The sequence below is a fragment of the Petaurus breviceps genome, unplaced genomic scaffold (assembly GCF_028583685.1).
Source record: "Petaurus breviceps papuanus isolate PSGF00001 unplaced genomic scaffold, PetGlider_PUasm1.0 90977, whole genome shotgun sequence".
In the NCBI taxonomy this organism is placed as follows: domain Eukaryota; kingdom Metazoa; phylum Chordata; class Mammalia; order Diprotodontia; family Petauridae; genus Petaurus; species Petaurus breviceps.
This window is the reverse complement of record NW_027187391.1, coordinates 15913248-15929070: the sequence shown is the minus strand read 5'-3', so window position 1 is coordinate 15929070 and position 15823 is coordinate 15913248. Positions and strand designations below refer to the sequence as shown.

Below are 15823 nucleotides of genomic sequence, written 5' to 3'. Positions count from 1 at the left end.
TAAAGTACCAGTGCTAGCTATTGTTATTATTATTGTTGTTGTTATTACAACTACTATCTCCCAAGAACGTAAGGAATGATAATTTAGTAAAAACTTAGATATTTGATGCATTGCACAGCAATGCAAAATATCCAAGCTTGTCTTAAATCATGATGGAAAGGAATAATGGGGCATTCACAATGAAATCTTTCCCATGTTATCTTTTATCATGCTAAAAGGTACTCAGTCCAAAGGAAATTAAGTAAATAAATTGCTTCCACTCAAATAGCCTCCCATTCAAAGAAAAAATGAGGGAAATCCTGATCCTTTAATACCACTGTGGGAATTTTCCTAAAAGAATCAAGCCATACAACACAGGAAGGGGCATATGCAACAGAAAAGCTGTTCTCCATGAGAATGAAGAAGGAAAATGGAGGATTTGTGATAAACATACCATTTTTTCACAAGATACATTATGGAATGGCTTTGTATAACAATCTATTATGGAGTAACTGGTCAGTTCATCCCCTTTCCTAGGTGATGATGATTGGAAATCGTTTCAAATGAATTAAAATTACTGAAAGATTCTACAGTAGAGCTCTTTCTGAAAGAAAAGCCTTAGTCCACTGAAGCAAGTGAAAATTAATGCAGAAAATTAATATAATATAATAAACATGATATAACATAATGCAGAAAATCAATGCAGATTATTTAACCAAACATAACTAAATGTGGGTACTCTAGGTGGCAGTAACAAGTTTTCAGTTTATTTGAAATGGTGGTGATTTGACAATGTGTAATTCCAAGACCGAGAATATGGATTGTCAGGGGAGGTGATTAAAAACACCAACTCTTTCCTTTCCAAAACTTTTAGATTAAAGAGAGGTGACAAATTTAGAGAATAAACAAATTTTATTTTATAACAGTATTACAGAGAGCAAAATATCACGTAATACAATTTCAAGCTGCTATAAATCTAATCTGGCATTGTAACTATAGACAACAGCCAAAAACAAAACAAAACAAAATAACAACAAAAACAAAAATGAAGTTTCAACACAGTTAATCTTAAGTCCCCTTTCTGGTGTCTCTGGTGACAACTTCAAATAGTGTAGCTTCCTTTTCACCACCATAAAACCACCCCAGCACCCATCCCTTTCCCTCAGCATCCTTTAAAACCTGCATGAATCATCAGATACACTATCTGAAACAGATCTACCTTTTCAGCAACAAAAGAGGGTCAGTTTATTTTTTTTTAAACACGTAGACAATGAGGTTTAATAAAAAGCAAGCATTCTACAGAAGGGTACAAATAATGGAAGATTTTGAAATTTGGACTTGTTAAGAGAAAAGCACTAAGGTTTTAAGCTGCCTATATCTTTTAACAGGAGGGAAGAAGTGTCTCTCCTTCCTTCCCTCCCTTTTCTGGAATGCTTCAGGAGACTGCATGTCTGAGAACCAGCTGAGCATTATCTGCACTGGAATACAAGGTCTCTCTCTAAGAACAGTGCTCATGGGCCTCCTTCATAACTCTCTCTAATCTGGAGAATCTGCCTCTTACTTTCCAATGAAAGTAAAGAGCATTTGGAATGAAAGAGTTAAGAGGGCTCAATATAAAACATATCTCAAGTGAAATTCTCAAACATGACCAAAATTTTTCAAAATGTAGGAAACTTTAAAAAAAACCAACCCTACTTTGTAATATTATCTTAGGCAGTATATTGACCTCAATCTGAAAAATCTGTAAATTATTCCAGTAAGATTTCAATTGACAAGAGTCAAGGGGGTGATACCCCCCATCTAAATTAGTCAAAAGATTTTCCTTTTTTTTTTTTTTTGTACAACAGCACCTGTTCAAGTGAACAGCACCTGACAGCTGAGGCTGGCTGTGTTCACTATCATTTGATCAGAAAGCAGGCATAATTAGCAGGTAGTTGTACACAAAGTCAAAGACAAATCCTAAACTTTGAAAAACAAAAATAAAATAAAAACTAAGAATATTAGGAAGTGGTTATACAAAATAAAAAAGATGAATAATAATTAAGATGTCAGGAAACAGCATAGACCAGAGATGTTAAGGTAAGGTTTGGTGTTGGCATTTTAATCTTCAGGTGACTGGTCATTGTTACTGCTTGGTATAAATTCATTGGAGTAGTGGTGTGGCATCAGGACTAGGATTGGTCAGAATTCTTCATGTTCACAGAGTTGAATGTAATTTGAAAAGAGCATTTCTGGGAAAGAAAAGAGAGGCAAAGTTTATTCAGGATACAAAGACATCAATACTTATAAAATTTCAATGTTAAAAGATGCAACTTTTTTTAAAAAATCACTTATTTGGGCATCTATTTAATTATCCCTGTTCTAGAACACCATGAATATAAAATCAGTAATGAAATGTAACCCCTAGGCTCAAAAGGCTTAATTTTTTTGACATAATATATAGGAACACTTAACACAATTAGAGAATAAGAAAGCATGCCTTAGACTACTTGGCAAAGACAGTAAGTGTGACAGGTATTCAGAGGGCAGTGAAATTGGTGTAGACTGGAATCATTAGAGAAGTCTTATGAAGAAGGTAATGTTTAATCTGAACTTTTAAGGATGAATGGGATTTTCCCAGATGAGGATGAATGGGGAAAATGTGCCTATTGGGAGTGTGTGGAATAAGAAGTAGACAGAACCACATTGTTATCAGGGCAGGAGTTTTTTGGAGAGTCAAGGGGCAGAGCGGTGCAAGGGGATTTGAACCTGTGATTTCTTTGGCATAGAGAACTCCCAGATAAGGAAACTCTCCCTAATGCAGACAGGTAATTCAGTTCTGCAGTTTAGTCTTAGGTACCTTAGCCTTAGGGTACCAAGATGCTAAAAGACTTGCCCAAAATCATATAAATGGGGATGAGGCATGGGAAGGTGGTGAACCCCCCTCTGATCTTATTTTCTTGCGTTGTCCTATTTTCCAGAGATGAAGCCTCTTGAACTAACCTTTCCTTTTTTCTTTTCTTTTCTTTTTAATTGAATTCAGCATGCCCCTCAAGCCAAATCAGCTACAAACCTGATTCTGGCCAGTCCAGCCCACACTAATAAACTATTTGTGCAGCTGGGGCCCTTTCAGAAAAGCAGAACAACCGTGCTCCATGGTCCAAGAGTTCCCAAGCACTCTTGTTCCTGCCCCTGGTCCCGCTCCCCTACTCGCCCCTTCCTTCTCCCATACCACTCCCATTTGGGAGGGGATCGGCCTCCACTCCTCCCATGAGAACTCCCCTTTTCACTGTAATATCTAAATACCCAAGGCTCTGCCTGCATCGTTAGTCCCCTTTGTGCTCTGTACAAAAGGGGACTGAGCATGCATATTTCAGATTTCTCTTGTAATAAAATGTTACTTGAGTCTTTTGGAGTTGTGACCAGCTGACAGGAAGGATTTAAAGCCAAGTCTTCCAAATTCCTAAATAAGCTCTCCATGAAAGCTAAATTTTTATCTGATAAGCTTATACACATAGTATGCACTTAAAAAAATGCTTTAACTGTATCTTTATAATCAAATAGGAATGACTGGAGAGAAACCGGGGAATATGAATACCAGTTATGAATCTGTTACAGCAGGGCCAACGAGAACACGATAAGGTCCTGGGACAGTAGGAATTGAGAAGGAGCACATTTGAGAAATACATAAACAAAATAACTAACTTGGTGATTAAATATTAAAATTCAGAACAAGAAAGAAACTAAAATAGAGCCAAGGTATTATGCCTGAGGCCCAGAGAGAATAGTTTATGAAAATGCTTTCCTAGTAATTGAATTGGGAATTTTAGAAGGGGAAAAATAATGTGTTTTGATTTGGTAGATACTTGCTTCTAGATGATAACAGGGAATCAAAATGGAAAGTGGCATCAAAGTGATATTTTTAGTTTTTGCGAAAGTCACAAAATAAAGTTTAGTTTTCTAAGCTTGCCCAGTTGGTTAGTGTAAACATCAGAGTAAGTCTTAGATGAGCAGCTAGGTGATGCAGTGGAAAGAATTCAAGGCCTGGAGTCCGGAAGACTCATCTTCCTGAGTTCAAATCTGGCTTCAGACACATCCTAGCTATGTGACCCAGAGCAAGTCACTTAACCCTGTTTGCTTCAGTTTCCTCATCTGAAAATGAGCTGGAGAAGGAAATGCAAACCATTCTAGTATCTTTGCCAAGAAGATCTCAAATACAGTCACGAAGAGTGGGACACGAATGAGATGACTGAACGACAGCCAGAAGACTTGGATGTAGGTCAGGATTAAGAGATGTAATTCTGGTCATGAGAACAGATAAAAATGCACAGAAGAAAAAATAAATGCAGAGGGGAACAAAGAATAATTGTGTTACCATCTCATTATATATGTATATATAACATATGTGTATACACACATACATGTATATGCATATATAATGGCTATGTGACAATGGGCAAGTCACTTAACCTCTGAATTCTCTGGGAAAATCGCTAAGACCAAATTGCAAAGAAGATACTGACCTGAATTAGAATAGAAACTTCCTCACATTGTGTGTGTGTGTGTGTGTGTGTGTGTGTGTGTGTGTGTGTGTAGGTGGGGAGAGGGAAAGAGAAAGAGAGGGAGGGAGAGACAGACAGAGACACAGAGATAGAGAGATTTTAAAACGGCAGTAAAGTTGGATTTTGGGGTCATCACCCTACCCTATCCACCCACTCACTCCCATATGTATGTCTCTTAAAAAGTTAATTGTGTAATGGAAACTCATGGTTTCTTCTACAATCCTCCTTTTAACCATTTGTATATTGAAATATCTGTTGATGAGTGTTGAGTTCACATTAAAAAAAGAGAATCAGAAGAGAGAAAAAGGAGATAGGAAGAAAGTAAAGAAAAAATGTTGTCACTAAAGGAGATAAGAGCTTCAGAAAAAGGGGTGTTTTATTCATCTTGAGTTTCAAGAACAAGAATTTCAGTTCCTTTCCAAGATTCCCCAAGAAGTAATTATGGGCTCTTTTTCTGAATAATATCAAAGGATAGCGGTCCCAAAGTAAACTGAAATAGTTGGTTTTCCATACTCATATTTGAAAAATATTATAGAAAAATTCTCCAATATTTAGGTTTCCAAAAGACTGCATTACTCCAGAATCCAGACTTGTCATCATTTAGGGTCTGGTTACACATTTATTCTTTGTTTCTCACTTCCTTTTTTATTTTTATTTTTTGCTTTTTGGAGGGAGGAAGACAGGGCAATTGGGGTAAGTGACTTGCCCAAGGTCACACAGCTACTAAGTGTTAAATGTCTGAGGCCGGATTTTAACTCAGGTCCTCCCGACTCCAGAGCTGGTGCTCTATTCACTGTGCCACCTAGCCACCCCTCTCACTTCCTGTCTTAAAGCCATTAAGTCACTTGCTCGTTAGTATCTACTTCAGGGTAAAATTGGTGACATCAGAGGAGAAAACTCAAGCTAATCCATTTTTCTTCTAGTGAGGAGCTTTGGAAAAAGGATTTGGGGTGGTTTTGTGTGAGGATTAAGAAATGGGAGAAACGGATAAGGCTAATACTTAACCAATATACGGTTTATTTGTGTTTATTAATTATACAAGTAATCTTGGTTCCTCAAATGTTAGCTGTATTTCCATTATTTAGTAAAACCCATTGCATTTGCATAGAACTAAAACCCTTTCTACTCCCTATCAGGAAGAATGAACCCTAGGAATGTATGAAGTATGTCTGGAGACAGCTCTAGGTCTCTTCTTATGTCTTCTGATAGAAGAAAATAAAGTTTAGACTAACACAGGCCCCCAAACAAAAGAAACAACTTTATTTTGTATTGAAGCCTTATTACAAACATGAATTTCTTCTTCTTTTTGGAGGTAGTAGGTTATCCACCATTGGATAATCTTAAAACAGGTTTTCATTTTTATTAATCTTTTAACATTTATATTTAAAATTTTGAGTTCCAAATTTGATCCCTCCACACTCTATCTTTCCTCCCCCTCCCTGAGATGGTAAGCAATCAGATATAGGTTATATATGTGCAATCATATAAAATATTTCCCTATTAGCCATTTCATACAAGACGACTCAAATAAAGGAAAAAAAAAGTGAAAACGAGCCTGCTTCAGTCTGTATTCAATCAATATCAGTTCTTTCTCTAGAGGTGTATAATATGTTTCATCATTAGTCCTTTGTCATTGTCTTGGATCATTGTATTGCTAAGAACAGCTAAGTTATTCACAGTTGCTTGTCGAATAACATTGCTGCTACTGTTATACAAGGTGAATGGTTCTGTTTATTTCACTGTGCTTCAGTTCATATCTGGTTTTTCTGAAAGTTATCCTGCTTGTTATTTCTTATAGCACAATAATATTCCATTACGACCATACACCACAATTTGTTTAGCCATGCCCTAACTGATTGGCATCCCTTTGATTTCCAATTCTTACCTACCACAAAAAAGAGCTGCTATAAATATTTCTGAATAAATAGTTTCTTTTCCCCTTTTTTGTATGTCTTTGGGATACAGACCTAACAGTGGTATTGCTGGATCAAAGGGCATGCACAGTTTTATTGTCCTTTGGACATAGTTCAAAATTGTTCTCCAGAATGGTTGGATCAGTTTACAACTCCACCAACAGTGTTACTGTCCTAGTTTTCCCACATTTCTTCCAAAATCCAACATTTTACTTTTTTTGGCATGTAAGCCACTCTGATTGGTGAAATGTGGTCCCCTCAGACAAACATGCATTTCTACAACCCCACATAATGTAATCCAAGCTTGCACACAGTAGGTAAATAAATAATGTGCTAAGAGGAGGGTACAGATTCTTAACAGGCTTATAAACCTATTATGCCCCATGTATGCAAGACAGACATTTAATCAATTCAGCAAACATTTATTAAGCATCTATTCTATGTAAGTCACTGCACTAGATTCTAGGGTTACAATGACAAAAACCTAACAGTCCCTGTTCTCAGGGAACTAACACTCTCTTGATGGCAGGGCAAAGGCATATAACAACAGGCAAATATACAGTAATGGGAAGGGAATTATTAAACAGGGAAATAAGAAAAGGCTTCTTGTGGGAAGACACACTAGTGCTGAGCCCTGAAGGGAGCTAGGGAGTCCAGTGTAAGGAGGGAGAACATTTCCGGCTCAGGGGGAAATAGCCTAAATGGAGGCAGGGGACAGCATGTCCTGTATGGGAAATAGCAAGTTGGCCAGTTTAGACAGAGCATAAAAATAGGAGAAGCTAGAAGAGAGTAATGTGAAGTCAGTTTGGAAAGACAGCTTGAAACTAGAAGACAAAGGGCTTAAATGCCAAACACAGGAATTTGTAAATTATCCAGGAAACTTCTTAAGTAGGTGAGTGACATGAGCAGGCCTTTGCTTTAGGAATATCAATTTTTAGCTAGGTGAAGATGCACTGCAGATGAGAGAGACTAGAACCTAGAGAGACCAATTAGGAGGGCACTGCAATCAACAATCCAAGGGAGGTGATGAAGGTCAGAACTATGGGAAAGTCTGTGTGAGTACAGAAGAGAACAGATGTGAGTGATGATGTGAAGGTAAAATGGACAAGACTTTGGCCAAAAGGGATATGGAGCGGGGGGTGGGGGGGGTGGGGGGGTGGAGGATAAAATTATAAATGTAAATTAAAAGTTTATCCAGAATTTAAACAGCCAAAGCAAAACATTTTCCCAATTACTTATGTATGTGCCTATACATATATTACACATAAACATATATACACACATCTATATATACATCTGTATATATGTATGTATATAAAAATAAGTGACATTAAGAAAGAACCTTCAAACAATGATGGAATTATGTTTAGTGTTTCATTATAAGTCTTTCTCACCTGGATACCTCTAAGTAATAATTATTACAATTAAATAAAAATCTATTAGTCAATCAAAATATTCTCTGGCCAGAACTTATTCCCCAACTATTCCAAGTGAAACAGCAATTTACTGTGAGAGCATTTAGGAATGGGGGAGAGGTTGAGTGGTTCCTGCTCACAAATCTCTTGCATAAGTCCCCTTTTCTCCATGCTGAGTCAGACCCTTATCACCTCTTACCTAGACGATTCAATACAACAACCTACTATTCGGCCTTTTCCCCTAAAGCCTAGTCCCCTAAGTCCATCCTCTATATGGCCACCAAAGTGATTTTCCTAAAGCAAAGGCCTGACAACAGCATCTCTCTTAAACTGCAGCAGCTCCCTGTCACTTCTACAAGCAAGAACAAATTCCTCTGTATGATAATGAAAGCTCTTCACAATTGGGTCCTCGCTATCCCTCCATTCTCTTGCACATTCCTCCCTTCTCCATCCTCTACAGTTCAGTCACACTGGCCTACCTGCTCCTCAGGTGTGACTCTATGCTTCTGTAATGCTTGTTCTCCATTTTGCTTCTCTTAGAGTGTGATAGAAAACAACCAACTAACCAATCTCTGTTCCTGAAATGCAACTGCTCGGCTCTTGGACTTTGGTTATCTGGTTTACTTTAAGCTTTAGTTCAACTATCACCTTCTGAGGAGGTCTTTCCTAGTTCTCCCATCATCTAGTATCTTCCCATCTAAGGTTACCTTATGCCTTTTTTGTATGTTTGGTATATACACACACAATTACGCATATGGCATACACATATACATACAAAGAACATGTTCTTCATTAGAATGTAAACTCTTGAGAGCAGAAACTTTTACTTTTGTATTTGTATCCACAGTACCTTAGCATTATGCCTGGTATATTATAAGGCTTAATAAATTACGGTTGATTATTATGTAGAGATATGCAGCTGAATATACGTTATATGTATATGTACACACATATATAGTCATCTTTAGGTATAAAATATCTAATGATATGAATGAAGGGAATAATGTCAGTGGGACAACTCTAAATAAGATCCTCAGTTATCTGCCTTTGTGGGATGCATGCGGAACAGAAAGCAACAAACTAAAAACCTAGAATTCCATCTTAGAAATCATCTGTAATAATGCATTCATTCACTTTACAGATGAGGAAATTAATAGCCTAGAGAGGTCAAGTGACCTGCTCATGGTCAAGCAATTAAAGTCAAGTGGCCAACTCAAAGTCACATCTTCTGACTTCAAGACCAGTGCTTTTCTCTTCCTGGGTTTAAATTTAAAGACTAGCTCATATTTTCTTATTTCAATGAAGGAGAAAAACAATCTCAATTTGCTCAACATATGTCCCAAAGTGAAAATTAAGTAATGTTTTTTTTTTTTGGTTTCTTGATCTAAGAGCATTATTAGGATTTTCATCAACTCTTACCATTTTTAAAGCTTGAGTTTCTTCCTATGGGGGTTGGAGAAACACTTTAATGTCCTTATCTTAATATAGAGTATGTATTAATCTAACATGATTGTACTTTTCACCAACATCTGCATGGTCATATGGCTCCTTTTGTGCTTAGGTAAAATCCCAGATGTTGGAATATACTGCATTAGTCAGAATTCTGGTCCAGTAAAAACAACACCGTTTCCATGACCTAGTTTTATCCCCTCCCTACCCCCACCCTTAAACCCCTGACTTCACAGGCAAACATTTCTAGATGTGATAGTCATACATATTCCCTTGTCTCTATCTCCCCCTTTAGGACACTGCACAAATATACTGATTCAGTCAGACTTCATTTCCTCCCTGTTAGGTCCAAATTCTTCAACAATAAAGCTAGTTGCCAGTTTCCTTTTAAACTCTCACAGTACATGTGTATTTGATTTTTTCAGTGTGTTGGATGGAAATCAATGGCCAATAGCCAGAAAAAGGAATTTAGCATGCAGAAAGGTGATTTAGCCTAAAAGTCATGGACCTCAAGAATGCAGCACACAGTGACATAGATTTCCATAAATTAAGATTTACAGAGCTTTTCTCAAAATAATACCATAAGGTAAATAGAGCAGGGATTATTAATTTTCATTTAGATATACATAAACTTAAGCTCAGAAAGGCTAGGTGATTAATTGAAGTCACATAAGCTAGCTAAGTTAGAATCAGGATTTTTAACCTCCCAACTCCAAGCTCAGTGTTCTTTTCCTTGTACCCAGAGATAAATACTCCTAAAATGTTGGTTTAAGCATAGATGATATGGAGACACTGGGTAAAACAGGTGAGTTTAATGGCATTTTAGATCCTGCATGCAAGAATGACCATCATCTAAAATGAGTAGAGCCAGATCCTTCCACATGAATAATGAAAAATCTGTGAACCACACCAGTCTGAAGTATCTTCCTTGGGAAAGAAAAAAAATTGGCATAGGAATAAGGGCTGCAGTGTCATACAGTAAAAAGAATCAGATTTGGAGTCTAAGGACCTGGGTTTGAATCCTAGTTCTTCTATTTTCTAAACTGTGTAACCTTAGATCAGGGGTTCTTAAATTTCTTCTATGTCATGGACCCTTTTTGGCAGTCTGGTAGAGTGTATGAGCCCCTTTACAAAATAATGTTTCTAAATGCATAAAATAAAATACACAGGATTATGATGGAAACCAATTATATTAAAATAAAACTATCTAAATATTTTTTTTAATGAATTGATAGACCACAGGTAAAAAATCTCTACCTTAGATAATAATTTCTGTAGGTCCCTATTTCCTCATTTGTAAAATGAAGTAGTTGGTCTAGATGACTGTTAAGGCTCCTTCAAGCTCTAAATCTATACTTCTATGACCAAAAGATCTGAGTGTTTGAAGCCCAGTATTACCATTATCCATAGAATGATGTGTTAGTCCTTTACGTTCTCTGGTCCTCAGCTTTTTTAACTGTAAGATGGGGAGAAGTTGAGCAAAGGTCACCCCCACCTCTAAGAGTTGATAATTGAATCTGGAAACATTTGGTGAGAGTTAAAGAAACTACTCTAAAACAAAAGATAACATGCATTTTTTTTTCCAAAAGAATGGATACAGACAGAGAGATCATGTCATCAGGTTGACTTTACAAAAGGAGTTTTGAGGCTTTCTCTCGTGAAAGGGTACCTACATTCTGTCCCTTCTCCTATTTCAATCTACAGTTTTGTCTGCTTGAGACGAAAAAGTATTAAGCCTACAGGGGAAAAGTCAAGTCTTTTTTTTCTCTCCTTTCTTTCATTGACTAACTGTACATGTTCTATATGCTAGGAAGTCTTTTTTTTCCCCTTTAGTTAAAGGGACTTCTACTTCTAAGTCTTAGACAAGGTGGCAAAGCTTTCAAAGGGAATCCACTTTGGTAATAATGCTTAGAAGGTCTTCTGGTCAATTCAACTAGATTCAGATCTTTAGGGGCCTCTCTTTAAAATAAAGCACTTGAAAAAAATTTTTTTTAGTTTTTTTCAGACAATAAATGTAATAGGAAAAAGCATCTGGTATATAACCACTGAAAAAAATCCCACAGAGGAGAACCACAGTTAGTGGCTGCTCAGTGATGGCCACACACCAGGGTTAAAAGTAGAAGGAAAAAATACTTTTATCTCCTTTCAAACACACTTTTCAAGAGACATGTGAACTGTTCTCAATGGGCCCTTTTCTGTGGGGAAAAGGCATTAGGTAGAGGAAAGAAAGTGGTACTAAGCGAATACTTGGATTCTGGTTCAATCTCTGTGTGACTTGAGGGAAGTCACAAACTCTCTTAGTTCAGTTTCTTCGTTTAAAAAAGGGGAGCGGGGCGGCCAGGTAGCACAGCAAGTAAGAGCACCAGCTCCAGTGTTGGGGTGACCTGGGGATTGAATCCAGGCTCAGACACTTAGCATCCACCCAGAAACACCTGGCCATGTAACCTTGAGCAAGTTACTTAACCCCAATTGCTTAGGGGTGGCCAGGTGGCTCAGCGAGTAAGAGCACTAGCTCCAGTGTGGGATGACCTGGGGTTCAAATCCGGGCTCAGATACTTAGCACCACACCCAGAAATAACTGGCCCTGTAACCTTGAGCAAGTTACTCAACCCTGAATGCTTTAAAAAAATAAATAAAAAAGGGGAGCTAACACCTGTCCTGATTACTCCATGGGCTTATTATTAGCATCAGAGAAGAATTACAGATACAAGAAGCACATTGAATAAAGTATTAAAATACTATAAAATTACTAAAAACTTGCTTGAAATAATTTACCTAATACTTAAGTAATTACACAAATATTATGGCATTCTCTATTAGGCACCATGTACAGACATGTATACAAATGTATAAACCTCATACACAGTATGCAAATACATATATGAAATGAACTTTTCATATATGTATACAATTACATAATATAAAATGAACTTTCAAAAATAAAACGATAGCCAATTTTTAAAAAGTTTTAAATCAGCCCACTTTTTCTAAGCATAAGGAAATGGAAGATAAAGAAAGTATGGACAAAAGTCTTGTTTGGTCAACATTTTCAACTTTATTCCCAACCATATACTTCTTCAATTTGCTATGCAACATTTCATAATCTCAAATTTCACTTTTTTCCACATTTTTTTTTTTTTTTGCTTAACCGCCACCTACAGGCATCATGAAGACCAGGTCCCAAATAATCAGAAGAATTTAAAGTCTAATTATAGATTTAAAATAAGAGTCACAGAATTGTAGTTTCAGATCAATGTTACCAACAATCACCAATCTCATTTGTCACCCTATTATTGGGAGCCTCATTAGAAGTCCATGGGGTCACAGATTTGGAGCTGGAAGGGTCCTTAGACGTCACTGAATCCAAACAATCCCTTCAGTTTATAGATGAGGAAACTGAAACCCCCCAAAAATTAAGTGATTTGACCAGTGTCGGGGTGAAATTCAGATTTCAAGTCCAGCACTCTCCACTACATCAAAGCGATTTCATGTAGCCTGTTCAAATGTCTCACAAGGCAGCCGGTAACTATTCTCTGACTGCTTTGATAAAAAAAAAAAAAGTTTTCTTTATAATTTTAATAAGGCAGAATCTATATGTGCATAACTTCCATCAATATTCTAATCATCTGTTCTTCAGAGATAAACTCGCACAGTACAACCAAATGCTTGTTCTTCCCTACAACCTATAATTCTTCCCAAAGGGAAAAAAGAGTGAAATAAAAACTATTTTAAATACTCAATAATCCCAGTTCAGCTCAAGGTCAGTGCCTTGTTGGTATCCCAAATGCCACAGATCTGTCCAGCAGCATTAGATAGAAACCAGTCTGTATTAGGGTGCATGTGCACTATGACAGAGCCTCAGTCAACCTTCACTAAACTTATGGAGAAATACTAAAATCATCTTCCACCAGGGAAAACAGGGGAAGGGGGGGGATTTTACAAAACCAAAGGCACCTTCCATTTATTCATTTACTTTTGATTCTAATATCGAATCAGGCTTCATTTGCGGTTTGACTAAAATTGTATTGAAAGGAGAGCTTCCATATCATCTACATTTTAAGAGTGAGACTAATATAAGCAAGCCAGAGGAACTCCTGGTTCTTAACCTGAAAACAGTCATTTGGTAAATCAATATATTTGCCCTTTTCCTCAAAGGTGGGGACAATGCTAATCAGAGCCCATGTAAATGAGCATCTCCTGATTAGGGAGTGCTACTTCAACCAAAATAATTCTTTACTCCTGTTAAATCAGTTAGATACTTCATGCTAATTTTCTTCTTGGCTTGTGAGTTCATTTTCCAGCATCTTTAATATGATCCCTCCTTTGAAATGTTGGTTTGAACAAGTAAGTGATTCCTGTTTGGAAAATCATATTCCAGATAATTTATGCAGTATCAAGGCTCCTTCACAGTTCCATCAGAGTGTACACAATAGAAATGGGGAGATCAAATTCAGTAAATTAGTATTTGAGAGACACATGTGATCATAACTAGGCTGTGAAGCCAGAAAGACCTGAGTTCAAATTCTGCATCTGAGCCATACTAAATAATTCTGTTGTTTCAGTTGTGTCTGACTCTTCATGACCTAATTTAGGGTTTTCTTGGCAAAGATACTGGAGTGGTTTTGCCATTTCCTTCTCCAGTTCATTTTACTGAGGAGGAAACTGAGCAAACGGGGTCCAATGACTTGCCCAGGATCACAAAGTTAGTAAGTGTCTGAGGCTAGATATGAACCCAGGAATATGAGTCTTCCTGAACTCCAAGCCTTGCACTACACCACCTAGCAACCAGAGAAAGCAATGAACATCTAAGCACTCTAAGAAATAAACTGAAATTTCTATAGATCTGTCCTGTGTTGACTTAAGAGTTTTCTCATCCGGGAGCTCCCTATATCAGTGAAATCACAGGTTTGGTATCATTCCTAAAATAGCATTTATTAATAGTTTTGATAAAAACTAAATAAACAAAGAGGGTAAAATTATTGGCTAAGATAAGGGAGATAAGGGTTGGAAAAGCTCCCTGTGGTATTTATTCAACCTTCCTATAGATTACTTTGAGACTTAGTTGGACTCACTTGAAAGTGTGACTGATGAGCTCAGCTGATTAAAGTATGGTGCTAATGGGATTTATGTCATGGGTTCTGTCTTTGCTTGGCTCTCCTCCCACTCCATGGCCAAAGACAGAACCACTAAGCTCAGTTACCTTCTCTCATAAAATGTGTGGCTTTGTAACAAGTCTGTGAAATAGTGGTTCTTAACCTTTTTTGTGTTATGAATCTTCCCCCTCCTTTGGCAGTCTGGTAAAGACTTGTGAATCCCTTTTCAGAATAATTTTTAAATGCATAAAATATAAAATGCACAGGCTTACAAAGGAAACTAATCATGCTATAACAGTTATCAAAATACAAAGGCCCCATGTTAAAAACCCCTGCTAAATATCCAGCCAGTGTAGACACAGCTGTAAGATAGTAATGTCCTTTTTTTATCACCCAAATGCATTTTTCTGGAATAAATCATGGTAGACTGATGTAAAAACTTAAAAGAGTGTAAGGAATAATTTATTATAGGCAAAGTAGAAAGAGCATCAGATTTGGAGCCAACTTGGACAAGTTGGACAGTAAGTCTCTGGCCTCGATCTTTTCATCTGTAAGATGAGGGAATTTTACTAATGTCCCCTCCCACTCAAGATCCATGATCATATGTATTTTTTCCTTTTAAATCTTCAATTAACCCCTCCTTGTCTCTCAAGGTAGTATTCTACACCAGGCACAAACGCCAAAGTAACAATGACTGTCAGGTATCTCAACAGTAGCTTATCCAAGGTCAGAGCTTCCTAAAAGTGAGAATGTGTCAGCTTGGGAAGAGGGAGATACGATTTTCAATACAGTGGCTGTATTTGTCTCTGTTTCTGATATTCCCATCGACCCTGGCCTTGTTCTCCTCAAGATATCAGCCTATCTGCTACACCTCTGTAACCACAGGACAGATTTGATTGGCTCACCTAATTAGAAAGGTGCTACCTATAAATAGATTCCTTAATAGACTAGCAGAAAAACTGAGGGTATATGTAGGGGAAGAATACAGAAAGATTGATTCACTTAAGTAAAACATTTGGAATTTACCTACCCTATTTACATCGGAAATGGAGAAATATAACAATTTCCTCAATGGTGTTCTAAACGGCCCAGAAGGCTAGTTGCTATACACTTCCTTAAAGTCCTTCCATGGGGCTTGGAATCATGAGTTCATATCAGACACTTACTAACTGTGTGACCCTGGGCAAATCACTTAACCCTGTTTGCCTCAGTTTCCTCATCTGTCAAATGAACTGGAGAAGGAAATGGCAAACCACTTTGATATCTTTGCCTAGAAAACCCCAAATGGGGTCATGAAGAGTTAGACAAGGTTGAAGAACAACAAAAAGTCTTTCTTTCCAGGGCCTGCTATTCTTCAATAGAGGGCACATTTTACTTACTAACAATGACCAAAGCAAAGAAATGGGCTGGCATAAGATAACCCCTCCCTCTAT

The 15823-nt window shown here is 37.3% G+C and overlaps 1 protein-coding gene across 1 annotated transcript in view; it reads right to left on the bottom strand.

The window, feature by feature from the left end:
* Positions 1 to 872: 872 nt before the first annotated feature.
* EPB41L2 (erythrocyte membrane protein band 4.1 like 2) overlaps positions 873 to 15823 on the bottom strand; it is a 280886-nt gene continuing 265935 nt past the window's right edge. Inside the window, exon 22 of the mRNA XM_069077330.1 lies at positions 873 to 2210. The gene's annotated coding sequence lies outside the window, so the exon portion shown is untranslated. The remainder of the gene's footprint in view (positions 2211 to 15823) is intronic.